The sequence below is a fragment of the Syzygium oleosum genome, unplaced genomic scaffold (assembly GCF_021117445.2).
Source record: "Syzygium oleosum isolate NSW1041296 unplaced genomic scaffold, Sole_v2.1 Sole_v2.45, whole genome shotgun sequence".
Lineage (NCBI taxonomy): Eukaryota > Viridiplantae > Streptophyta > Magnoliopsida > Myrtales > Myrtaceae > Syzygium > Syzygium oleosum.
In genome coordinates this window covers 2,152,714-2,176,909 of record NW_026607529.1, presented here as the reverse complement: position 1 = coordinate 2,176,909, position 24,196 = coordinate 2,152,714, and the positions used below count along the sequence as shown (strand labels likewise).

The 24,196-nt window shown below is 51.1% G+C and overlaps 4 non-coding genes and 26 pseudogenes across 4 annotated transcripts; all 30 read right to left on the bottom strand.

Annotated features, from left to right (window-relative positions):
• Window positions 1-869: 869 nt before the first annotated feature.
• Window positions 870-987, bottom strand: LOC130136448 (5S ribosomal RNA; annotated as a pseudogene).
• A 947-nt stretch (window positions 988-1,934) lies between these two features.
• LOC130136517 (5S ribosomal RNA) lies at window positions 1,935-2,056 on the bottom strand (annotated as a pseudogene).
• A 375-nt stretch (window positions 2,057-2,431) lies between these two features.
• LOC130136491 (5S ribosomal RNA) lies at window positions 2,432-2,552 on the bottom strand (annotated as a pseudogene).
• Window positions 2,553-2,927: 375 nt separating this feature from the next.
• LOC130136493 (5S ribosomal RNA) lies at window positions 2,928-3,044 on the bottom strand (annotated as a pseudogene).
• A 373-nt stretch (window positions 3,045-3,417) lies between these two features.
• Window positions 3,418-3,538, bottom strand: LOC130136476 (5S ribosomal RNA; annotated as a pseudogene).
• Window positions 3,539-3,908: 370 nt separating this feature from the next.
• LOC130136459 (5S ribosomal RNA) lies at window positions 3,909-4,026 on the bottom strand (annotated as a pseudogene).
• Window positions 4,027-4,401: 375 nt separating this feature from the next.
• On the bottom strand, window positions 4,402-4,523 carry LOC130136519 (5S ribosomal RNA; annotated as a pseudogene).
• A 376-nt stretch (window positions 4,524-4,899) lies between these two features.
• On the bottom strand, window positions 4,900-5,017 carry LOC130136435 (5S ribosomal RNA; annotated as a pseudogene).
• Window positions 5,018-5,391: 374 nt separating this feature from the next.
• On the bottom strand, window positions 5,392-5,507 carry LOC130136487 (5S ribosomal RNA; annotated as a pseudogene).
• Window positions 5,508-6,886: 1,379 nt separating this feature from the next.
• On the bottom strand, window positions 6,887-7,006 carry LOC130136492 (5S ribosomal RNA; annotated as a pseudogene).
• A 2,360-nt stretch (window positions 7,007-9,366) lies between these two features.
• On the bottom strand, window positions 9,367-9,488 carry LOC130136469 (5S ribosomal RNA; annotated as a pseudogene).
• A 373-nt stretch (window positions 9,489-9,861) lies between these two features.
• On the bottom strand, window positions 9,862-9,977 carry LOC130136432 (5S ribosomal RNA; annotated as a pseudogene).
• Window positions 9,978-10,359: 382 nt separating this feature from the next.
• Window positions 10,360-10,484, bottom strand: LOC130136514 (5S ribosomal RNA; annotated as a pseudogene).
• Window positions 10,485-10,860: 376 nt separating this feature from the next.
• Window positions 10,861-10,979, bottom strand: LOC130136433 (5S ribosomal RNA; annotated as a pseudogene).
• Window positions 10,980-11,362: 383 nt separating this feature from the next.
• On the bottom strand, window positions 11,363-11,485 carry LOC130136489 (5S ribosomal RNA; annotated as a pseudogene).
• Window positions 11,486-12,856: 1,371 nt separating this feature from the next.
• LOC130136485 (5S ribosomal RNA) lies at window positions 12,857-12,972 on the bottom strand (annotated as a pseudogene).
• Window positions 12,973-13,349: 377 nt separating this feature from the next.
• On the bottom strand, window positions 13,350-13,471 carry LOC130136511 (5S ribosomal RNA; annotated as a pseudogene).
• A 1,371-nt stretch (window positions 13,472-14,842) lies between these two features.
• LOC130136475 (5S ribosomal RNA) lies at window positions 14,843-14,963 on the bottom strand (annotated as a pseudogene).
• An 880-nt stretch (window positions 14,964-15,843) lies between these two features.
• LOC130136473 (5S ribosomal RNA) lies at window positions 15,844-15,961 on the bottom strand (annotated as a pseudogene).
• Window positions 15,962-16,836: 875 nt separating this feature from the next.
• LOC130136428 (5S ribosomal RNA) lies at window positions 16,837-16,955 on the bottom strand (annotated as a pseudogene).
• A 1,867-nt stretch (window positions 16,956-18,822) lies between these two features.
• Window positions 18,823-18,942, bottom strand: LOC130136415 (5S ribosomal RNA; annotated as a pseudogene).
• A 373-nt stretch (window positions 18,943-19,315) lies between these two features.
• On the bottom strand, window positions 19,316-19,434 carry LOC130136545 (5S ribosomal RNA). Its single transcript, XR_008815397.1, has one exon. It is a non-coding gene; the product is annotated as a 5S ribosomal RNA (ribosomal RNA).
• A 374-nt stretch (window positions 19,435-19,808) lies between these two features.
• On the bottom strand, window positions 19,809-19,922 carry LOC130136464 (5S ribosomal RNA; annotated as a pseudogene).
• A 380-nt stretch (window positions 19,923-20,302) lies between these two features.
• LOC130136504 (5S ribosomal RNA) lies at window positions 20,303-20,420 on the bottom strand (annotated as a pseudogene).
• Window positions 20,421-20,803: 383 nt separating this feature from the next.
• Window positions 20,804-20,924, bottom strand: LOC130136463 (5S ribosomal RNA; annotated as a pseudogene).
• Window positions 20,925-21,790: 866 nt separating this feature from the next.
• Window positions 21,791-21,908, bottom strand: LOC130136391 (5S ribosomal RNA; annotated as a pseudogene).
• Window positions 21,909-22,284: 376 nt separating this feature from the next.
• Window positions 22,285-22,402, bottom strand: LOC130136390 (5S ribosomal RNA; annotated as a pseudogene).
• Window positions 22,403-22,777: 375 nt separating this feature from the next.
• LOC130136383 (5S ribosomal RNA) lies at window positions 22,778-22,894 on the bottom strand. The gene has a single exon (XR_008815355.1). It is a non-coding gene; the product is annotated as a 5S ribosomal RNA (ribosomal RNA).
• Window positions 22,895-23,273: 379 nt separating this feature from the next.
• LOC130136381 (5S ribosomal RNA) lies at window positions 23,274-23,391 on the bottom strand. The gene has a single exon (XR_008815353.1). It is a non-coding gene; the product is annotated as a 5S ribosomal RNA (ribosomal RNA).
• Window positions 23,392-23,767: 376 nt separating this feature from the next.
• Window positions 23,768-23,887, bottom strand: LOC130136313 (5S ribosomal RNA). The gene has a single exon (XR_008815285.1). It is a non-coding gene; the product is annotated as a 5S ribosomal RNA (ribosomal RNA).
• Window positions 23,888-24,196: the final 309 nt, after the last annotated feature.

Here is a 24,196-nt window from a genome sequence, read left to right as displayed (position 1 = left end):
ATCGCACCCGTCATGTTACGCATTGCAAATGCATTTGAAGCAAAGCCCTTCCTCTTCTCAAGAATTGTATTGGGACTTCTATTTCCGGTTTTTTTTACGGCCCGTCGCGCAATTACCGGATAATTAGCGGGATACTGGCAGGAGCGAACAAGTGAGCAAAAGAAGCGTTTCTCGGAAAACCTCGAAATTCCGCGTTTACGAGCACAGCTTTTGTTCCGGATGGACTCGCACGGGGCCCGTAAGCACTTTTCGGAAAGCCGTGGGCCCCGTCTCGCCGCGAACACCTTCGTGATTCGTCTCGCCCGGCAAGATAACGCGCCGCTCGACAAAATCTCGACCCGGCAAAAGGCGATCGTTAAATAAAAGAAAAACGAAAAGAGGGGTGCTGTGCGAGGACTTCCCGGGAGGTCACCCATCCTAGTACTACTCTCGCCCGAGCACGCTTGCCCGGAGTTACGATGGGATCCGGTGCATTAGTCTTTGAGTATGATCGCACCCGTCATATTGCGCATTGCAAATGCATTTGAAGCAAAGCCCTTCCTCTTCTCCAAGAATTGTATTGGGACTTCTATTTCCGGTTTTTTACGACCCGTCGCGCAATTACCGGATAATTAACGAGATACTGCCCAGGAACGAACAAGTGAGCAAAAGAAGCGTTTCTCGGAAAACCTCGAAATTCCGCGTTTACGAGCACGGCTTTTGTTCCGGATGGACTCACGGGGCCCGTAAGCACTTTTCGGAAAGCCGTGGGCCCGTCTCGCGCGAACACCTTCGTGATTCGTGCACGCCCCGAAGCAAGATAACGCGCCGCTCGACAAAATCTCGACCCGGCAAAGAGCGATCGTTAAATAAAAGAAAAACGAAAAGAGGGGGTGCAACACGAGGACTTCCCGGGAGGTCGCCCATCCTAGTACTACTCTCGCCCGCGACGCTTAACCCGGAGTTACGATGGGATCCGGTGCATTAGTCTTTGGTATGATCGCACCCGAGTCATGTTACGCATTGCAAATGCATTTGAAACAAAGCCCTTCCTCTTCTCAAGAATTGTATTGGGACTTCTATTTCCGGTTTTACGACCGTCGCGCGCATTACTGGATAATTAGCGGGATACCGCTTGCAGGAACGAACAAGTGAGGCAAAAAGAAGCGTTTCTCGGAAAACCTCGAAATTCCGCGTTTACGAGCACGGCTTTTGTTCCGGATGGACTCACGGGGCCCGTAAGCACTTTTCGAACACGCCCTGCTTAAAACGTGGGCCCCGTCTCGCCCGGCAGAGACACCTTCGTGATTCGTCTCGCCCAACACAGCAACCGGGTTCGATGGGAGATAGTCGCATCGCCAAATGCTCGACAAAATCTCGACCCGGCAAAAATTAGCGATCGTTAAATAAAAGAAAAACGAAAAGAGGGGTGCTTTTTATTCGGATGGGCTCACGAGGACTTCCCGGAGGTCACCCATCCTACAAGTAGCTACTCTCGCCCGAAAAGGCACGCTTAACCCGGGTTACGATGGGATCACAGTGCATTAGTGGCTTACGATGGGATCAGTATGATCGCACCCGTCATGTTACGCATTGCAAATGCATTTGAAGCAAAGCCCTTCCTCTTCTCAAGAATTGTATTGGGACTTCTATTTCCGGTTTTTTTACGGGCCCGTCGCGCTTGATTACCTAGGATAATTAGCAGGATACCGCAGGAACGAACAAGTGAGCAAAAGAAGCGTTTCTCGGAAAACCTCGAAATTCCGCGTTTACGAGCACGACTTTTGTTCCGGATGGACTCACGGGGCCAGTAAGCACTTTTCGGAAAGCCGTGGGCCCCGTCTCGCCGCGAACACCTTCGTGATTCGTCTCGCCCCGGCAAGATAACGCGCCGCTCGACAAAATCTCGACCCGGCAAAAGGCGATCGTTAAATAAAAAAAAAAACGAAAAGAGGGGGGTGCAAACGAGAGGACTTCCCGGGAGGTCACCCATCCTAGTACTACTCTCGCCCAAGCACGGCTTAACCCGGAGTTCGATGGGATCCGGTTACATTAGTGCTTCAGTATGATCGCACCCGTCATGTTACGCATTGCAAATGCATTTGAAGCAAAGCCCTTCCTCTTCTCAAGAATTGTATTGGGACTTCTATTTCCGGTTTTTTACGACCCGTCGCGCGATTACCGGATAATTAACGGGATACCGCTTGGGAGCGAACAAGTGAGCAAAAGAAGCGTTTCTCGGGAAAACCTCGAAATTCCGCGTTTACTGAGCACGGCTTTTGTTCCGGATGGACTCACGGGGCCCGTAAGCACTTTTCGGAGAAGCCGTGGGCCCCGTCTCGCTCGCGAACACCTTCGTGATTCGTCTCGCCCAGGCAAGATAACGCGCCTGAGCTCGACAAAATCTCGACCCGGCAAAAGGCGATCGTTAAATAAAAGAAAAACGAAAAAGGGGGTGCAACACGAGGACTTCCCGGGGAGGTCACCCATCCCCAGTACTACTCTCGCCCAAGCACGCTTAACCCGGAGTTACGATGGGATCCGGTGCGTTAGTCTTTGGTATGATCGCACCCGTCATGTTACGCATTGCAAATGCATTTGAAGCAAAGCCGCTTCCATCTTCTCAAGAATTGTATTGGGACTTCTATTTCCGGTTTTTTACGACCGTCGCGCGATTACCGGATAATTAACGCTGGGATACCGGCAGGAGCGAACAAGTGAGCAAAAGAAGCGTTTCTCGGAAAACCTCGAAATTCCGCGTTTACGAGCACGGCTTTTGTTCCGGATGGACTCACGGGGCCCGTAAGCACTTTCGGAAAGCCGTGGGCCCCGTCTCGCCCGCGAACACCTTCGTGATTCGTCTCGCCCACGCGAAGATAACGCGCCGCTCGACAAAATCTCGACCCGGCAAAAAGGCGATCGTTAAATAAAAGAAAAAAACGAAAAGAGGGGTGCAACACGAGGACTTCCCGGGAGGTCACCCGTCCTAGTACTACTCTCGCCCAAGCACGCTTCCCGGAGTTACGATGGGATCCGGTGCATTAGTCTTTGGTATGATCGCACCCGTCATGTTACGCATTGCAAATGCATTTGAAGCAAAGCCCTTCCTCTTCTCAAGAATTGTATTGGGACTTCTATTTCCGGTTTTTTACGACCCGTCGCGCAATTACCGGATAATTAGCAGGATACCGGCAGGAACGAACAAGTGAGCAAAAGAAAGCGTTTCTCGGAAAACCTCGAAATTCCGCGTTCTGAGCACGGCTTTTGTTCCGGATGGACTCACGGGGCCCGTAAGCACTTTTCGGAAAGCCGTGGGCCCCGTCTAAGCCGCGAACACCTTCGTGATTCGTCTCGCCCCGGCAAGATAACTTGCGCAGCTCGACAAAATCTCGACCCGGCAAAAGGCGATCGTTAAATAAAAAGAAAAAAACGAAAAAGAGGGTGCAACACGAGGACTTCCCGGGGAGGTCACCCATCCTAGTACTACTCTCGCGCCAAGCGCGCTTAACCGGAGTTCGATGGGATCCGGTGCATTAGTGCTTTCAGTATGATCGCACCCGTCATGTTACGCATTGCAAATGCATTTGAAATAAAGCCCTTCCTCTTCTCAAGAATTGTATTGGGACTTCTATTTCCGGTTTTTTACGACCCGTCGCGCAATTCTTACCGGATAATTAGCGGGATACCGCAGGAGCGAACAAGTGAGCAAAAGAAGCGTTTCTCGGAAAACCTCGAAATTCCGCGTTCTGAGCACGGCTTTTGTTCCGGATGGATTCACGGGGCCCGTAAGCACTTTTCGGAAAGCCGTGGGCCCCGTCTCGCCGCGAACACCTTCGTGATTCGTCTCGCCCCGGCAAGATAACGCGCCGCTCGACAAAATCTCGACCCGGCAAAAGGCGATCGTTAAATAAAAAGAAAAACGAAAAAGAGGGGTGCAACACGAGGACTTCCCGGGAGGTCACCCATCCTAGTACTACTCTCGCCCAAGCACGCTTAACCCGGGTTACGATGGGATCAGGTGCATTAGTCTTTGGTATGATCGCACCCGTCATGTTACGCATTGCAAATGCATTTGAAGCAAAGCCCTTCCTCTTCTCAAGAATTGTATTGGGACTTCTATTTCCGGTTTTTTACGACCCGTCGCGCATGATTACCGGATAATTAACGGGATACCGCTTGGGAGCGAACAAGTGAGCAAAAGAAGCGTTTCTCGGAAAACCTCTCGAAATTCCGCGTTCTGAGCACGGCTTTTGTTCCGGATGGACTCGCGGGGCCCGTAAGCACTTTTCGGAAAGCCGTGGGCCCGTCTCAAACCGCGAGAACACCTTCGTGATTCGTCTCGCCCCGGCAAGATAACGCGCCGCTCGACAAAATCTCGACCCGGCAAAAGAGCGATCGTTAAATAAAAGAAAAACGAAAAGAGGGGTGCAACACGAGGACTTCCCGGGAGGTCACCCATCCACAGTACTACTCTCGCCCAAGCACGCTTAACAACCGGAGTTACGATGGGATCCGGTGCATTAGTCTTTGGTATGATCTTACCCGTCATGTTACGCATTGCAAATGCATTTGAAACAAAGCCCTTCCTCTTCTCAAGAATTGTATTGGGACTTCTATTTCCGGTTTTTTACGACCCGTCGCGCAATTACCGGATAATTAGCGGGATCACAAGCAGGAGCGAGACAAGTGAGCAAAAGAAGCGTTTCTCGGAAAACCTCGAAATTCCGCGTTTACGAGCACGGCTTTTGTTCCGGATGGACTCACGGGGCCAGTAAGCACTTTTCGGAAAGCCGTGGGCCCCGTCTCGCCCGCGAACACACCTTCCGTGATTCGTCTCGCCCCGGCAAGATAACGCGCCGCTCGACAAAATCTCGACCCGAAGCAAAAGAGCGATCGTTAAATAAAAGAAAAACGAAAAGAGGGGTGCAACACGAGGACTTCCCGGGAGGTCACCCATCCCCAGTACTACTCTCGCCCAAGCACGCTTAACCGGAGTTCGATGGGATCCGGTGCATTAGTCTTTGGTATGATCGCACCCGTCATGTTACGCATTGCAAATGCATTTGAAGCAAAGCCACTTCCTCTTCTCAAGAATTGTATTGGGACTTCTATTTCCGGTTTTTTACGACCCGTCGCGCAATTACCGGATAATTAGCAAGGATACCGCTTGGGAGCGAACAAGTGAGCAAAAGAAGCGTTTCTCGGAAAACCTCGAAATTCCGCGTTTACGAGCACGGCTTTTGTTCCGGATGGACTCACGGGGCCCGTAAGCACTTTTCGGAAAGCCGTGGGCCCCGTCTCGCTTCGCGAACACCTTCGTGATTCGTCTCGCCCCGGCAAGATAACGCGCCGCTCGACAAAATCTCGACCCGGCAAAAAGGCGATCGTTAAATAAAAGAAAAACGAAAAGAGGGGGTGCAACACGAGGACTTCCCGGGAGGTCACCCATCCTAGTACTACTCTCGCCCAAGCACGCAACCGGAGTTACGATGGGATCCGGTGCATTAGTCTTTGGTATGATCGCACCCGTCATGTTACGCATTGCAAATGCATTTGAAACAAAGCCCTTCCTCTTCTCAAGAATTGTATTGGGACTTCTATTTCCGGTTTTTTACGACCCGTCGCGCAATTACCGGATAATTAGCGGGATACTGCAGGAGCGAACAAGTGAGCAAAAGAAGCGTTTCTCGGAAAACCTCGAAATTCCCAGCGTTTACTGAGCGCGGCTTTTGTTCCGGATGGACTCACGGGGCCCGTAAGCACTTTTTCGGAAAGCCGTGGGCCCCGTCTCGCTTAGCGAACACCTTCGTGATTCGTCTCGCCCCGGCAAGATAACGCGCCGCTCGACAAAATCTCGACCCGGCAAAAAGGCGATCGTTAAATAAAAAGAAAAAGAAACGAAAAAGAGGGGTGCAACACGAGGACTTCCCGGAGGTCACCCATCCACAAGTACTTCTACTCTCGCCCAAGCACGCTTAACCCGGAGTTACGATGGGATCCCAGGTGCATTAGTCTTTGGTATGATCGCACCCGTCATGTTACGCATTGCAAATGCATTTGAAGCAAAGCCCTTCCTCTTCTCAAGAATTGTATTGGGACTTCTATTTCCGGTATTTTTACGACCCGTCGTCAGCAATTACCGGATAATTAACTGGATCTGGCTTGAGCGAACAAGTGAGCAAAAGAAGCGTTTCTCGGAAAACCTCGAAATTCCGCGTTTACGAGCACGGCTTTTGTTCCGGATGGACTCACGGGGCCCGTAAGCACTTTTCGGAAAGCCGTGGGCCCACGTCTCGCTTCGCGAACACCTTCGTGATTCGTCTCGCCCCGGCAAGATAACGCGCCGCTCAGACAAAATCTCGACCCGGCAAAAGGCGATCGTTAAATAAAAGAAAAACGAAAAAGAGGGGTGCAACACGAGGACTTCCCAGGAGTCGCCCATCCTCCAGTACTACTCTCGCCCAAGCACGCTTAAGCCGGAGTTACGATGGGATCCGGTGCATTAGTCTTTGGTATGATCGCACCCGTCATGTTACGCATTGCAAATGCATTTGAAGCAAAGCCACTTCCTCTTCACAAAAAAGAATTGTATTGGGACTTCTATTTCCGGTTTTTTACGACCAGTCGCGCAATTACTAGGATAGTTAGCGGATACGCTTGCAGAGCGAGACAAGTGAGCAAAAAGAAGCGTTTCTCGGAAAACCTCGAAATTCCGCGTTTACGAGCACGGCTTTTGTTCCGGATGGACTCACGGGGCCCGTAAGCACTTTTCGGAAAGCCGTGGGCCCCGTCTCGCCGCGAACACCTTCGTGATTCGTCTCGCCCCGGCAAGATAGCATGCAGCCCAGCTACGACAAAATCTCGACCCGGCAAAAAGCGATCGTTAAATAAAAGAAAAACGAAAAAGGGGGTGCAACACGAGGACTTCCCGGGAGGTCACCCATCTGAGTACTGCTCTCGCCCAAGCACGCTTAGCCCGGAGTTCGATGGGATCTCAGGTGCATTAGTCTTTGGTATGATCGCACCCGTCATGTTACGCATTGCAAATGCATTTGAAACAAAGCCCTTCCTCTTCTCAAGAATTGTATTGGGACTTCTATTTCCGGTTTTTTACGACCCGTCGCGCAATTACCGGATAATTAGCGGGATACTAGCATGGGAGCGAACAAGTGAGCAAAAGAAGCGTTTCTCGGGAAAACCTCGAAATTCCGCGTTTACGAGCACGGCTTTATTCCGGATGGACTCACGGGGCCCGTAAGCACTTTTCGGAAAGCCGTGGGCCCCGTCTCGCCGCGAACACGCCTTCGTGATTCGTCTCGCCCCGGCAAGATAACGCGCCGCTCGACAAAATCTCGACCCGGCAAAAGGCGATCGTTAAATAAAAGAAAAACGAAAAAAGAGGGGTGCGACACGAGGACTTCCCGGGAGGTCACCCATCCTAGTCTTCTACTGCATCGCCCAAGCTCTGAGCTTAGCCCGGAGTTGATGGGATCCGATGCATTAGTCTTTGGTATGATCGCACTTTTCCGTCATGTTACGCATTGCAAATGCATTTGAAGCAAAGCCCTTCCTCTTCTCGAAGAATTGTATTGGGACTTCTATTTCCGGTTTTTTACGACCCGTCGCGCAATTACCGGATAATTAGCGGGATACCGCTTGGGATCGAACAAGTGAGCAAAAAGAAGCGTTTCTCGGAAAACCTCGAAATTCCGCGTTTACGAGCACGGCTTTTGTTCCGGATGGACTGCGGGGCCCGTAAGCACTTTTCGGAAAGCCGTGGGCCCCGTCTCGCCGCGAACACCTTCGTGATTCGTCTCGCCCCGGCAAGATAGCGCGCCGCTCGACAAAATCTCGACCCGGCAAAAGGCGATCGTTAAATAAAAGAAAAAGCGAAAAAGAGGGGTGCAACACGAGGACTTCCCGGAGGTCACCCATCCTAGTACTACTCTCGCCCAAGCACGCTTAACCGGAGTTCGATGGGATCCGGTTGCATTAGTCTTTGAGTATGATCGCTTTCCGTCATGTTACGCATTGCAAATGCATTTGAAACAAAGCCCTTCCTCTTCTCAAGAATTGTATTGGGACTTCTATTTCCGGTTTTTTACGACCCGTCGCGCAATTACCGGATAATTAGAGGATACCGCAGGAGCGAACAAGTGAGCAAAAGAAGCGTTTCTCGGAAAACCTCGAAATTCCGCGTTTACGAGCACGGCTTTTGTTCCGGATGGACTCACGGGGCCCGTAAGCACTTTCGGAAAGCCGTGGGCCCCGTCTCGCCGCGCGAACACCTTCGTGATTCGTCTCGCCCCGGCAAGATAACGCGCCCAGCTCGACAAAATCTCGGCCCGGCAAAAGAGCGATCGTTAAATAAAAGAAAAACGAAAAGAGGGGGTGCAACACGAGGACTTCCCGGGAGGTCACCCATCCTGGTACTACTCCGCCCAAGCACGGCTTAGCCGGAGTTACGATGGGATCCAGGTGCATTAGTCTTTGGTATGATCGCACAGATCATGTTACGCATTGCAAATGCATTTGAAGCAAAGCCCTTCCTCTTCTCAAGAATTTGTATTGGGACTTCTATTTCCGGTTTTTTTACGACCCGTCGCGCAATTACCGGATAATTAGCAAGGATACCGCTTAGGAGCGAACAAGTGAGCAAAAGAAACGTTTCTCGGAAAACCTCGAAATTCACGCGTTTACGAGCACGGCTTTTGTTCCCGGATGGACTCACGGGGCCCGTAAGCACTTTTCGGAAAGCCGTGGGCCCGTACTAAGCCGCGAACACCTTCGTGATTAAAGTCTCGCCCCGGCAAGATAACGCGCCGCTCGACAAAATCTCGACCCGGCAAAAAGGCGATCGTTAAATAAAGAGAAAAGAAACGAAAAAGAGGGGTGCGAAACACGAGGACTTCCCGGGAGGTCACCCATCCCAGTACTACTCTCTCGCCCATGAGCACGGCAACCGGAGTTCGATGGGGGATCCGGTGCATTAGTCTTTGGTATGATCGCACCCGTCATGTTACGCATTGCAAATGCATTTGAAGCAAAGCCCTTCCTCTTCTCAAGAATTGTATTGGGACTTCTATTTCCGGTTTTTTACGACCCGTCGCGCAATTACCGGATAATTAGCGGGATACCGGCAGGAGCGAGACAAGTGAGCAAAAGAAAGCGTTTCTCGGAAAACCTCGAAATTCCGCGTTTACTGAGCACGGCTTTTGTTCCCGGATGAACTCACGGGGCCCGTAAGCACTTTTCGGAAGCCAGTGGGCCACAGTCTCGCCCGCGAACACCTTCGTGATTCGTCTCGCCCCGGCAAGATAACGCGCCAGCTCGACAAAATCTCGACCCGGCAAAAGGCGATCGTTAAATAAAAGAAAAACGAAAAGAGGGGTGCAACACGAGGACTTCCCGGGGAGGTCACCCAAAGTCTTAGTACTACTCTCGCCCGAAGCACGCTTAACCGGAGTTACGATGGGATCCGGTGCATTAGTGCTGGTATGATCGCACCCGTCATGTTACGCATTGCAAATGCATTTGAAGCAAAGCCCTTCCTCTTCTCAAGAATTGTATTGGGACTTCTATTTCCGGTTTTTTACGACCCGTCGCGCAATTACCGGATAATTAGCGGGATACTGGCAGGAGCGAACAAGTGAGCAAAAGAAAGCGTTTCTCGGAAAACCTCGAAATTCCGCGTTTACGAGCACGGCTTTTGTTCCGGATGGACTCACGGGGCCCGTAAGCACTTTTCGGAAAGCCGTGGGCCCCGTCTCGCTTCGCGAACACCTTCGTGATTCGTCTCGCCCCGGCAAGATAACGCGCCGCTCGACAAAATCTCGACCCGGCAAAAAGGCGATCGTTAAATAAAAAGAAAAAAGCGAAAAAGGGGTGCAACACGAGGACTTCCCGGAGGTCACCCATCCCAGTACTACTCTCGCCCAAGCACGCTTAACCGGAGTTCGATGGGATCCGGTGCATTAGTCTTTGGTATGATCGCACCCGATCATGTTACGCATTGCAAATGCATTTGAAGCAAAGCCCTTCCTCTTCTCAAGAATTGTATTGGGACTTCTATTTCCGGTTTTTTTCACGACCCGTCGCGCAATTACCCAGGATAATTAGCGGGATACTGCTTGGGAGCGAACAAGTGAGCAAAAGAAGCGTTTCTCGGAAAACCTCGAAATTCCGCGTTTACGAGCGCGACTTTTGTTCCGGATGGACTCTCGCGGGCCCGTAAGCACTTTTCGGAAAGCCGTGGGCCCCGTCTCGCAGCCGCGAACACAGCTTCGTGATTACGTCTGCTCCCCCGGCAAGATAACGCGCTCGACAAAATCTCGACCCGGCAAAAAGGCGATCGTTAAATAAAAGAAAAACGAAAAAGAGGGGGTGCAACACGAGGACTTCCCGGGAGGTCACCCATCCTAGTACTACTCTCGCCCATTAGGAGCGGCATTTTAACCGGAGTTACGATGGGATCCGGTGCATTAGTCTTTGATATGATCGCACCCGTCATGTTACGCATTGCAAATGCATTTGAAACAAAGCCCTTCCTCTTCTCAAGAATTGTATTGGGACTTCTATTTCCGGTTTTTTACGACCCGTCGCGCTTGATTACCGGATAATTAGCGGGATATTGCTTGGGAACGAACAAGTGAGCAAAAGAAGCGTTTCTCGGAAAACCTCGAAATTCCCGCGTTTACGAGCACAGCTTTTGTTCCGGATGGACTCACGGGGCCCGTAAGCACTTTTCGGAAAGCACGTGGGCCCCGTCTCGCACGCGAACACCTTCGTGATTACGTCTCGCCCGGCAAGATAACGCGCCAGCTCGACAAAATCTCGACCCGGCAAAAGGCGATCGTTAAATAAAAAGAAAAACGAAAAGGAGGGGTGCAACACGAGGACTTCCCGGGAGGTCACCCATCCTAGTACTACTCTCGCCCAAGCACGCTTAACCCGGAGTTCGATGGGATCCGATTGCATTAGTCTTTGGTATGATCGCACCCGTCATGTTACGCATTGCAAATGCATTTGAAGCAAAGCCCTTCCTCTTCTCAATTGTATTGGGACTTCTATTTCCGGTTTTTTACGACCCGTCGCGCAATTTACGGATAATTAGCGGGATACGGCAGGAGCGAACAAGTGATATAAAACGCGTTGCAGGCAAAAGCGTTTCTCGGAAAACCTCGAAATTCCCGCGTTTACGAGCACGGCTTTTGTTCCGGATGGACTCACCCGGGCCCGTAAGCACTTTTCGGAAAGCCGTGAGCCACGTCTCGCCCTGCGAACACACTTTGATTCGTGCAAGCCCCGAGCAAGATAGCGCGCCGCTCGACAAAATCTCGACCCGGCAAAAGGCGATCGTTAAATAAAAGAAAAACGAAAAAGAGGGGTGCAACACGAGGACTTCCCGGGGAGGTCACCCATCCTAGTACTACTCCTGCGCCCGAAGCACGGCTTAACCGGAGTTCGATGGGATCCGGTGCATTAGTGCTTTGGTATGATCGCACCCGATCATGTTACGCATTGCAAATGCATTTGAAGCAAAGCCCTTAACTCTTCTGTAGGAATTGTATTGGGACTTCTATTTCCCGGTTTTTTTACGACCCGTCGCGCAATTACTCGGATAATTAACGGGATACCGGCTTGGGAGCGAACAAGTGAGCAAAAAGAAACGTTTCTCGGAAAACCTCGAAATTCCCGCGTTTACGAGCACGGCTTTTGTTCCGGATGGACTCACGGGGCCCGTAAGCACTTTTCGGAAAGCCGTAGGCCCCGTCTCGCTTCGCGAACACCGCCGTGATTACGTCTCGCCCCGGAATAGATAACGCCGCTCGACAAAATCTCGACCCGGCAAAAGAGCGATCGTTAAATAAAAGAAAAACGAAAAGAGGGGGTGCAACACGAGGACTTCCCGGGAGGTCACCCATCCCCAGTACTACTCTCTGGCCAGAGCACGCCTTTAACCCGGAGTTACGATGGGATCCAGGTGCATTAGTCTTTGTATGATCGCACCCGTCATGTTACGCATTGCAAATGCATTTGAAGCAAAGCCCTTCCTCTTCTCAAGAATTGTATTGGGACTTCTATTTCCGGTTTTTTACGACCCGTCGCGCAATTTACTCGGATAATTAGCGGGATACCGGCAGGAACGAACAAGTGAGCAAAAGAAACGTTTCTCGGAAAACCTCGAAATTCCGCGTTTACGAGCACGGCTTTTGTTCCGGATGGACTCACGGGGCCCGTAAGCACTTTTCGGAAAGCCGTGGGCCAGATCTCGCCGCGAACACCTTCGTGATTCGTCTGCGCCCCGGCAAGATAACGCGCCGCTCGACAAAATCTCGACCCGGCAAAAAGGCGATCGTTAAATAAAAGAAAAACGAAAAAGAGGGGTGCAACACGAGGACTTCCCGGGAGGTCACCCATCCTAGTACTACTCTCGCATAAGCACGCGGCTTAACCGGAGTTCGATGGGATCAGGTGCATTAGTCTTTGGTATGATCGCACCCAGATCATGTTCACGCATTGCAAATGCATTTGAAGCAAAGCCCTTCCTCTTCTCGAGAATTGTATTGGGACTTCTATTTCCGGTTTTTACGACCCGTCGCGCAATTACCGGATAATTAGCGGGATACTTGCAGGAACGAACAAGTGAGCAAAAAGAAACGTTTCTCGGAAAACCTCGAAATTCCAGCGTTTACGAGCACGGCTTTTGTTCCGGATGGACTCACGGGGCCCGTAAGCACTTTTCGAAAGCCGTGGGCCCCGTCTCGCCGCGAGACACCTTCGTGATTCGTCTCGCCCCGGCAAGATAACGCGCCGCTCGACAAAATCTCGACCCGGCAAAAGAGCGATCGTTAAATAAAAGAAAAACGAAAAAGAGGGGGTGCGACACGAGGACTTCCCGAGGTCACCCATCACTAGTACTACTCTCGCCCAAGCACGCTTAACCGGAGTTCGATGGGATCCGGTGCATTAGTCTTTGGTATGATCGCACCCGTCATGTTACGCATTGCAAATGCATTTGAAGCAAAGCCGCTTCCTCTTCTCAGAAATTGTATTGGGACTTCTATTTCCGGTTTTTTACGACCCGTCGCGCAATTACCGGATAATTAGCGAGGATACCGCTTAGGAGCGAACAAGTGAGCAAAAGAAACGTTTCTCGGAAAACCTCGAAATTCCCGCGTTTACTGAGCACGGCTTTTGTTCCGGATGGACTCACGGGGCCAGTAAGCACTTTTCGGAAAGCCGTGGGCCCCGTCTCGCTTCGCGAACACCTTCGTGATTCGTCTCGCCCCGGCAAGATAACGCGCCGCTCGACAAAATCTCGACCCGGCAAAAAGGCGATCGTTAAATAAAAAGAAAAACGAAAAAGAGGGGTGCAACACGAGGAGGCTTCCCGGGAGGTCACCCATCCTGAGTACTACTCTCGCCCAAGCACGCTTAACCCGGAGTTACGATGGGATCCGGTGCATTAGTCTTTGGTATGATCGCACCCGATCATATTACGCATTGCAAATGCATTTGAAGCAAAGCCCTTCCTCTTCTCAAGAATTGTATTGGGACTTCTATTTCCGGTTTTTTACGACCCGTCGCGCAATTACTGGATAATTAACGGGATATTGCTTGGGACCGAACAAGTGAGCAAAAGAAGCGTTTCTCGGAAAACCTCGAAATTCCGCGTTTACGAGCACGGCTTTTTGTTCCGGATGGACTCACGGGGCCCGTAAGCACTTTCGGAGCCGTGGGCCCGTCTCGCCTCGCGAACACCTTCGTGATTCGTCTCGCCCCGGCAAGATAACGCGCCGCTCGACAAAATCTCGACCCGGCAAAAAGGCGATCGTTAAATAAAAGAAAAACGAAAAAGAGGGGTGGCAACACGAGGACTTCCCGGAGGTCACCCATCCTAGTACTACTCTCGCCCAAGCACGCAACCGGAGTTACGATGGGATCCGGTGCATTAGTCTTTGGTATGATCGCTTCCCGTCATGTTACGCATTGCAAATGCATTTGAAGCAAAGCCCTTCCTCTTCTCAAGAATTGTATTGGGACTTCTATTTCCGGTTTTTTTCGACGCCGTGCTATGCAATTACCGGATAATTAACGGGATACTTGCTTAGGGAGCGAACAAGTGAGCAAAAGAAACGTTTCTCGGAAAACCTCGAAATTCCAGCGTTTACGAGCACGGCTTTTGTTCCGGATGGACTCACGGGGCCAGTAAGCACTTTTTCGGAAGAAGCCGTGGGCCCCGTCTCGCCGCGAACACCTTCGTGATTCGTCTCGCCCCGGCAAGATAACGCCGCCACGCTAAGACAAAATCTCGACCCGTGCAAAAGAGGCGATCGTTAAATAAAAAGAAAAACGAAAAAGAGGGGTGCGACACGAGGACTTCCCAGGAGGTGGCCCATCACTAGTACTACTCTTCTGAGCCTTTGGCACGCTTAACCCGGAGTTACGATGGGATCCGGTGCATTAGTCTTTGGTATGATCGCACCACGTCATGTTACGCATTGCAAATGCATTTGAAGCAAAGCCCTTCCTCTTCTCAAGAATTGTATTGGGACTTCTATTTCCGGTTTTTTACGACCCGTCGCGCAATTACCGGATAATTAACGGGATACTGCTTGAGGAGCGAACAAGTGAGCAAAAGAAGCGTTTCTCGGAAAACCTCGAAATTCCCGCGTTCTGAGCACGGCTTTTGTTCCGGATGGACTCACGGGGCCCGTAAGCACTTTTCGGAAAGCCGTGGGCCCGTCTCGCTTCGCGAACACCTTCGTGATTCGTCTCGCCCCGGCAAGATAACGCGCCGCTCGACAAAATCTCGACCCGGCAAAAAGGCGATCGTTAAATAAAAGAAAAACGAAAAAGAGGGGTGCAACACGAGGACTTCCCCGGGAGGTCACCCATCCTAGTACTACTCTCGCCCGAAGCACGCTTAACCGGAGTTACGATGGGATCCAGGTGCATTAGTCTTTGGTATGATCGCACCCGTAATGTTACGCATTGCAAATGCATTTGAAGCAAAGCCCTTCCTCTTCTCAAAGAATTGTATTGGGACTTCTATTTCCGGTTTTTTACGACCCGTCGCGCATTACCGGATAATTAGCGGGATACCGCTTGGGAGCGAACAAGTGAGCAAAAAGAAACGTTTCTCGGAAAACCTCGAAATTCCGCGTTTACGAGCACGGCTTTTGTTCCGGATGGGCTCACGGGGCCGTAAGCACTTTTCGGAAAGCCGTGGGCCCCGTCTCGCCCGCGAACACCTTCGTGATTCGTCTCGCGCCCGGCAAGATAACTTGCGCCGCTCGACAAAATCTCGACCCGGCAAAAAGAGCGATCGTTAAATAAAAAGAAAAAAGAAACGAAAAAAAGAGGGTGCTGACACGAGGACTTCCCGGGAGGTCACCCATCCTAGTACTACTCTCGCCCGAGCACGCTTAACCGGAGTTACGATGGGATCCGGTGCATTAGTCTTTGGTATGATCGCTTTTTAGATCATGTTACGCATTGCAAATGCATTTGAAGCAAAGCCCTTCCTCTTCTCAAGAATTGTATTGGGACTTCTATTTCCGGTTTTTTACGACCCGTCGCGCATAATTACCGGATAATTAGCGGGATACCGCAGGAACGAACAAGTGAGCAAAAAGAAACGTTTCTCGGAAAACCTCGAAATTCCCAGCGTTTACGAGCACGGCTTTTGTTCCGGATGGACTCACGGGGCCCGTAAGCACTTTTCGGAAAGCCGTGGGCCCCGTCTCGCTCGCGAACACCTTCGTGATTCGTCTCGCCCGGAGCAAGATAACGCGCCGCTCGACAAAATCTCGACCCGGCAAAAAGGCGATCGTTAAATAAAAAAAAAAACGAAAAAGAGGGGTGCAACACGAGGACTTCGAGGGAGGTCACCCATCCCAGTAGTACTCTCGCCCAAGCACGCTTAACCGGAGTTACGATGGGATCCGGTGCATTAGTCTTTGGTATGATCGCACCCGTCATGTTACGCATTGCAAATGCATTTGAAGCAAAGCCCTTCCTCTTCTCAAGAATTGTATTGGGACTTCTATTTCCGGTATTTTTACGACCCGTCGCGCAATTACCGGATAATTAGCGGGATGCTGCTTGCAGGAGCGAACAAGTGAGCAAAAGAAGCGTTTCTCGGAAAACCTCGAAATTCCAGCGTTTACGAGCACGGCTTTTGTTCCGGATGGACTCACGGGGCCCGTAAGCACTTTTCGGAAAGCCGTGGGCCGTCTCGCTTCGCGAACACCTTCGTGATTCGTCTCGCCCCGGCAAGATAACGCGCCGCTCGACAAAATCTCGACCCGGCAAAAAGGCGATCGTTAAATAAAAGAAAAAGACGAAAAAGGGGGGTGCAACACGAGGACTTCCCGGAGGTCACCCATCCTAGTACTACTACTAAGCCCAAGCACGGCAACCCGGAGTTACGATGGGATCCGGTGCATTAAGTCTTTGGTATGATCGCTTCAACCCGTCATGTTACGCATTGCAAATGCATTTGAAGCAAAGCCCTTCCTCTTCTCAAGAATTGTATTGGGACTTCTATTTCCGGTTTTTTACGACCCGTCGCGCAATTACCGGATAATTAGCGGGATACTAGCTTAGGAGCGAACAAGTGAGCAAAAGAAACGTTTCTCGGAAAACCTCGAAATTCCCGCGTTTACGAGCACAGCTTTTGTTCCGGATGGACTCACGGGGCCCGTAAGCACTTTTCGGAAAGCCGTGGGCCCCGTCTCGCTTCGCGAACACCTTCGTGATTCGTCTCGCCAGAGCAAGATAACGCGCCGCTCGACAAAATCTCGACCCGGCCAAAAAGGCGATCGTTAAATAAAAGAAAAAGCGAAAAGAGGGGTGCAACACGAGGACTTCCCAGGGAGGTCACCCATCCTAGTACTACTCTCGCCCAAGCACGCTTAACCCGGAGTTCGATGGGATCCGGTGCATTAGTCTTTGGTATGATCGCACCCGTCATGTTACGCATTGCAAATGCATTTGAAGCAAAGCCACTTCCTCTTCTCAAGAATTGTATTGGGACTTCTATTTCCGGTTTTTTTTACGACCCGTCGCGCAATTACCGGATAATTAACGGGATACTGCTTGGGAACGAACAAGTGAGCAAAAAGAAACGTTTCTCGGAAAACCTCGAAATTCCAGCGTTTACGAGCACAGCTTTTGTTCCGGATGGACTCACGGGGCCCGTAAGCACTTTTCGGAAAGCCGTGGGCCCCGTCTCGCTTCGCGAACACCTTCGTGATTCGTCTCGCCCGGCAAGAATAACGCGCCGCTCGACAAAATCTCGACCCGGCAAAAAGGCGATCGTTAAATAAAAGAAAAAAACGAAAAGAGGGGTGCAACCACGAGGACTTCCCGGGAGGTCACCCATCCTAGTGTACTCTCGCTAAAGCAACAGCAACCGGAGTTCGATGGGATCGGTGCATTAGTCTTTGGTATGATCGCACCCGTCATGTTACGCATTGCAAATGCATTTGAAGCAAAGCCCTTCCTCTTCTCATAGAAAATTGTATTGGGACTTCTATTTCCGGTTTTTTACGACCCGTAGCGTGATTACCGGATAATTAAGCTCGGATACGGCTTGGGAGCGAACAAGTGAGCAAAAGAAGCGTTTCTCGGAAAACCTCGAAATTCCGCGTTTACGAGCACGGCTTTTGTTCCGGATGGACTCACGAGTGCCCGTAAGCACTTTTCGGAAAGCCGTGGGCCCCGTCTCGCTTCGCGAACACCTTCGTGATTCGTCTCGCCCCGGCAAGATAACGCGCCGCTCGACAAAATCTCGACCGGCAAAGAGCGATCGTTAAATAAAAGAAAAACGAAAAGAGGGGTGCTGACACGAGGACTTCCCGGGTGCCGTCACCCATCACCAATCACTACCCTCTCGCCCAAGCACGCTTAACCCGGAGTTCGATGGGATCAGGTGCATTGAATCTTTGGTATGATCGCACCCGTCATGTTACGCATTGCAAATGCATTTGAAAGCAAAGCCCTTCCTCTTCTCCAAGAATTGTATTGGGACTTCTATTTCCGGTTTTTTACGACCCAAAATCATGCGCAATTACCGGATAGTGCGGGATACCGCAGGGCAGCGAGACAAGTGAGCAAAAGAAGCGTTTCTCGGAAAACCTCGAAATTCCAGCGTTTACGAGCCACGGCTTTTGTTCCGGATGGACTCACGGGGCCCGTAAGCACTTTTCGGAAAGCCGTGGGCCACGTCTCGCCGCGAACACCTTCGTGATTCGTCTCGCCTAGGCAAGATAACCAGCGCCGCTCGACAAAATCTCGGCCCGGCAAAAAGCGTCGTTAAATAAAAAGAAAAAACGAAAAAGAGGGGTGCAACACGAGGACTTCCCGGAGGTCGCCCCATCCACAGTACTACTACACGCCCAAGCACGCTTAGCCCGGAGTTGATGGGATCCGGTGCATTAGTCTTTGGTATGATCGCACCCGTCATGTTACGCATTGCAAATGCATTTGAAACAAAGCCCTTCCTCTTCTCAAGAATTGTATTGGGACTTCTATTTCCGGTTTTTTACGACCCGTCGCGCAATTACGGATAATTAACGGGATACCGCAGGAACGAACAAGTGAGCAAAAGAAGCGTTCTCGGAAAACCTCGAAATTCCCGCGTTTACGAGCACGGCTTTTGTTCCGGATGGACTCACGGGGCCACGTAAGCACTTTTCGGAAAGCCGTGGGCCCCGTCTCGCCCTTGAACACCTTCGTGATTCGTCTCGCCCCGAAGCAAGATAACGCGCCCCGCTCGACAAAATCTCGACCCGGCAAAAGGCGATCGTTAAATAAAAGAAAAAACGAAAAGAGGGGGTGCGACACGAGGACTTCCCGGGAGTCTTGTCACCCATCCTAGTACTACTCTCGCCCAAGCACGCTTAACCGGAGTTCGATGGGATCCGGTGCATTAGTGCTGGTATGATCGCACACCCGTCATGTTACGCATTGCAAATGCATTTGAAGCAAAGCCCTTCCCTCTTCTCAAGAATTGTATTGGGACTTCTATTTCCGGTTTTTTACGACCGTCGCGCAGCATTACCGGATAGTTAACGGATACCGCAGGGAGCGAACAAGTGAGCAAAAAGAAGCGTTTCTCGGAAAACCTCGAAATTCCGCGTTTACGAGCACGGCTTTTGTTCGGATGGACTCACGGGGCCCGTAAGCACTTTTCGGAAAGCCGTGGGCCCCGTCTCGCTTCGCGAACACCTTCGTGATTCGTCTCGCCCCGGCAAGATAACGCGCCGCTCGACAAAATCTCGACCCGGCAAAAGGCGATCGTTAAATAAAAGAAAAACGAAAAAGAGGGGTGCAACACGAGGACTTCCCAGGAGGTCACCCATCCTAGTACTACTCTCGCCCAAGCACGCTTAACTTCGGAGTTATGATGGGATCCGGTGCATTAGTGCTGGTATGATCGCACCCGTCATGTTACGCATTGCAAATGCATTTGAAGCAAAGCCCTTCCTCTTCTCAAGAATTGTATTGGGACTTCTATTTCCGGTTTTTTTACGACCCGTCAGCGCAATTACCGGATAATTAGCGGGATACCGCAGGGAACGAACAAGTGAGCAAAGAAGCGTTTCTCGGAAAACCTCGAAATTCCGCGTTTACTGAGCACGGCTTTTGTTCCGGATGGACTCACGGGGCCCGTAAGCACTTTTCGGAAAGCCGTGGGCCCACGTCTCGCTTCGCGAACACCTTCGTGATTCGTCTCGCCCAGGCAAGATAACGCGCCGCTCGACAAAATCTCGACCCGGCAAAAAGGCGATCGTTAAATAAAAGAAAAACGAAAAAGAGGGGTGCAACACGAGGACTTCCCGGGAGGTCACCCATCCTAGTACTACTCTCGCCCAAGCACGCAACCGGAGTTCGATGGGATCCGGTGCATTAGTCTTGGTATGATCGCACCGTCATGTTACGCATTGCAAATGCATTTGAAGCAAAGCCCTTCCTCTTCTCAAGAATTGTATTGGGACTTATTTCCGGTTTTTTACGACCCGTCGGCGCAATTACCGGATAATTAACTGAGGAAGGATACCGCTTGGGAGCGAACAAGTGAGCAAAAAGAAAGCGTTCTCGGAAAACCTCGAAATTCCCGCGTTTACGAGCACAGCTTTTTGTTCCGGATGGACTCACGGGGCCCGTAAGCACTTTTCGGAAAGCCGTGGGCCCCGTCTAACGCTTCGCGAACACCTTCGTGATTCGTCTCGCCCCGGCAAGATAACGCGCCGCTCGACAAAATCTCGACCCGGCAAAAGGCGATCGTTAAATAAAAGAAAAACGAAAAAGAGGGGTGCAACACGAGGACTTCCCGGAGGTCACCCATCCTAGTACTACTCTCGCCCAAGCGCGGCTTAAGCCGGAGTTCGATGGGATCCGGTGCATTAGTCTTTGGTATGATCGCACCCGTCATATGTTACGCATTGCAAATGCATTTGAAGCAAAGCCCTTCCTCTTCTCAAGAATTGTATTGGGACTTCTATTTCCGGTTTTTTTTTTTACGACCCGTCGCGCAATTACTGGGATAATTAACGGGATACCGCTTGGGAACGAACAAGTGAGCAAAAGAAAACGTTTCTCGGAAAACCTCGAAATTCCCGCGTTTACGAGCACGGCTTTTGTTCCGGATGGACTCACGGGGCCCGTATGGCACTTTTCGGAAAGCCGTGGGCCCCGTCTCGCTTCGCGAACACCTTCGTGATTCGTCTCGCCCCGGCAAGATAACGCGCCGCTCGACAAAATCTCGACCCGGCAAAAGGCGATCGTTAAATAAAAAGAAAAACGAAAAAGAGGGGTGCAACACGAGGACTTCCCAGGAGGTCACCCATCCTAGTACTACTCTCGCCCAAGCAAACCTGTAACCCGGAGTTACGATGGGATCCGGTGCATTAGTCTTTGGTATGATCGCACCCAGTCATGTTACGCATTGCAAATGCATTTGAAGCAAAGCCCTTCCTCTTCTCAAGAATTGTATTGGGACTTCTATTTCCGGTTTTTTTACGACCCGTCGCGCAATTACCGGATAATTAACGGGATACCGCTGGGAACGAACAAGTGAGCAAAAGAAACGTTTCTCGGAAAACCTCGAAATTCCGCGTTTACGAGCACAGCTTTTGTTCCGGATGGACTCACGGGGCCCGTAAGCACTTTTCGGAAAGCCGTGGGCCCCGTCTCGCTTCGCGAACACCTTCGTGATTCGTCTCGCCCCGGCAAGATAACGCGCCGCTCGACAAAATCTCGACCCGGCAAAAGGCGATCGTTAAATAAAAAGAAAAACGAAAAAGAGGGGTGCGAAGCACGAGGACTTCCCGGGAGGTCACCCATCCTGAGTACTACTCTCGCCCAAGCACGCAACCGGAGTTACGATGGGATCCGGTGCGTGAGTCTTTGGTATGATCGCACCACGTCATGTTACGCATTGCAAATGCATTTTGAAGCAAAGCCCTTCCTCTTCTCAAGAATTGTATTGGGACTTCTATTTCCGGTTTTTTTACGACCCGTCGCGCAATTACCGGATAATTAACGGGATACTGCTTGGGAACGAACAAGTGAGCAAAAGAACGTTTCTCGGAAAACCTCGAAATTCCCGCGTTTACGAGCACGGCTTTTGTTCCGGATGGACTCACGGGGCCCGTAAGCACTTTTCGGAAAGCCGTGGGCCCGTCTCGCTTCGCAACACCTTCGTGATTCGTCTCGCCCCGGCAAGATAACGCGCCGCTCGACAAAATCTCGACCCGGCAAAAGGCGATCGTTAAATAAAAAGAAAAAACAAAAAAGAGGGGTGCAACACGAGGACTTCCCAGGAGGTCACCCATCCTAGTACTACTCTCGCCCAAGCACGCTTAACCCGGAGTTCGATGGGATCCGGTGCATTAGTCTTTGGTATGATCGCACCCGATCATGTTACGCATTGCAAATGCATTTGAAGCAAAGCCCTTCCTCTTCTCAAGAATTGTATTGGGACTTCTATTTCCGGTTTTTTTACGACCCGTCGCGCAATTACCGGATAATTAACGGGATACCGCTTGGGAACGAACAAGTGAGCAGCAAGAAGCGTTTCTCGGAAAACCTCGAAATTCCCGCGTTTACTGAGCACAGCTTTTGTTCCGGATGGACTCACGGGGCCCGTAAGCACTTTTCGGAAAGCCGTGGGCCCCGTCTCGCTTCGCGAACACCTTCGTGATTCGTCTCGCCCCGGCAAGATAACGCGCCGCTCGACAAAATCTCGACCCGGCAAAAGGCGATCGTTAAATAAAAGAAAAACGAAAAAGAGGGGTGCAACACGAGGACTTCCCAGGAGGTCACCCATCCTAGTACTACTCTCGCCCAAGCACGCTTAACCCGGAGTTCGATGGGATCCGGTGCATTAGTCTTTGGTATGATCGCACCCATCATGTTACGCATTGCAAATGCATTTGAAGCAAAGCCCTTCCTCTTCTCAAGAATTGTATTGGGACTTCTATTTCCGGTTTTTTACGACCCGTCGCGCAATTACCGGGATAATTAACGGGATACTGCTGCGGGAACGAACAAGTGAGCAAAAAGACACGTCTCTCGGAAAACCTCGAAATTCCCGCGTTTACGAGCACAGCTTTTGTTCCGGATGGACTCACGGGGCCCGTAAGCACTTTTCGGAAAGCCGTGGGCCCCGTCTCGCCCGCGAACACCTTCGTGATTCGTCTCGCCCCGGCAAGATAACGCGCCGCTCGACAAAATCTCGACCCGGCAAAAAGGCGATCGTTAAATAAAAGAAAAACGAAAAAGAGGGGTGCAACACGAGGACTTCCCGGGAGGTCACCCATCCTAGTACTACTCTCGCCCAAGCACGCTTAACCGGAGTTCGATGGGATCCGGTGCATTAGTGCTTGGTATGATCGCTACCCGTCATGTTACGCATTGCAAATGCATTTGAAGCAAAGCCCTTCCTCTTCTCAAGAATTGTATTGGGACTTCTATTTCCGGTTTTTTTTACGACCCGTCGCGCAATTACCGGATAATTAACGGGATACCGCTTGGGAACGAACAAGTGAGCAAAAAGAAACGTTTCTCGGAAAACCTCGAAATTCCCGCGTTTACGAGCACAGCTTTTGTTCCGGATGGACTCACGGGGCCCGTAAGCACTTTTCGGAAAGCCGTGGGCCCCGTCTCGCTTCGCGAACACCTTCGTGATTCGTCTCGCCCCAGGCAAGATAACGCGCCGCTCGACAAAATCTCGACCCGGCAAAAAGGCGATCGTTAAATAAAAAGAAAAACGAAAAAGAGGGGTGCAACACGAGGACTTCCCGGGAGGTCACCCATCCTAGTACTACTCTCGCCCAAGCACGCTTAACTCGGAGTTCGATGGGATCCGGTGCATTAGTCTTTGGTATGATCGCACCCGTCATGTTACGCATTGCAAATGCATTTGAAGCAAAGCCCTTCCTCTTCTCAAGAATTGTATTGGGACTTCTATTTCCGGTTTTTTTTATCGACCCGTCGCGCAATTACCGGATAATTAACGGGATACCGCTGGAACGAACAAGTGAGCAAAAAGAAACGTTTCTCGGAAAACCTCGAAATTCCCGCGTTTACGAGCACAGCTTTTGTTCCGGATGGACTCACGGGGCCCGTAAGCACTTTTCGGAAAGCCGTGGGCCCCGTCTCGCTTCGCGAACACCTTCGTGATTCGTCTCGCCCCGGCAAGATAACGCGCCGCTCGACAAAATCTCGACCCGGCAAAAGGCGATCGTTAAATAAAAAGAAAAAACGAAAAAGAGGGGTGCAACACGAGGACTTCCCGGGAGGTCACCCATCCTAGTACTACTCTCGCCCAAGCACGCTTAACTTCGGAGTTCGATGGGATCCGGTGCATTAGTGCTTTGGTATGATCGCACCCCGTCATGTTACGCATTGCAAATGCATTTGAAGCAAAGCCCTTCCTCTTCTCAAGAATTGTATTGGGACTTCTATTTCCGGTTTTTTTACGACCCGTCGCGCAATTACCGGATAATTAACGGGATACCGCTTGGGAACGAACAAGTGAGCAAAAAGAAACGTTTCTCGGAAAACCTCGAAATTCCCGCGTTTACGAGCACAGCTTTTGTTCCGGATGGACTCACGGGGCCCGTAAGCACTTTTCGGAAAGCCGTGGGCCCCGTCTCGCTTCGCGAACACCTTCGTGATTCGTCTCGCCCCGGCAAGATAA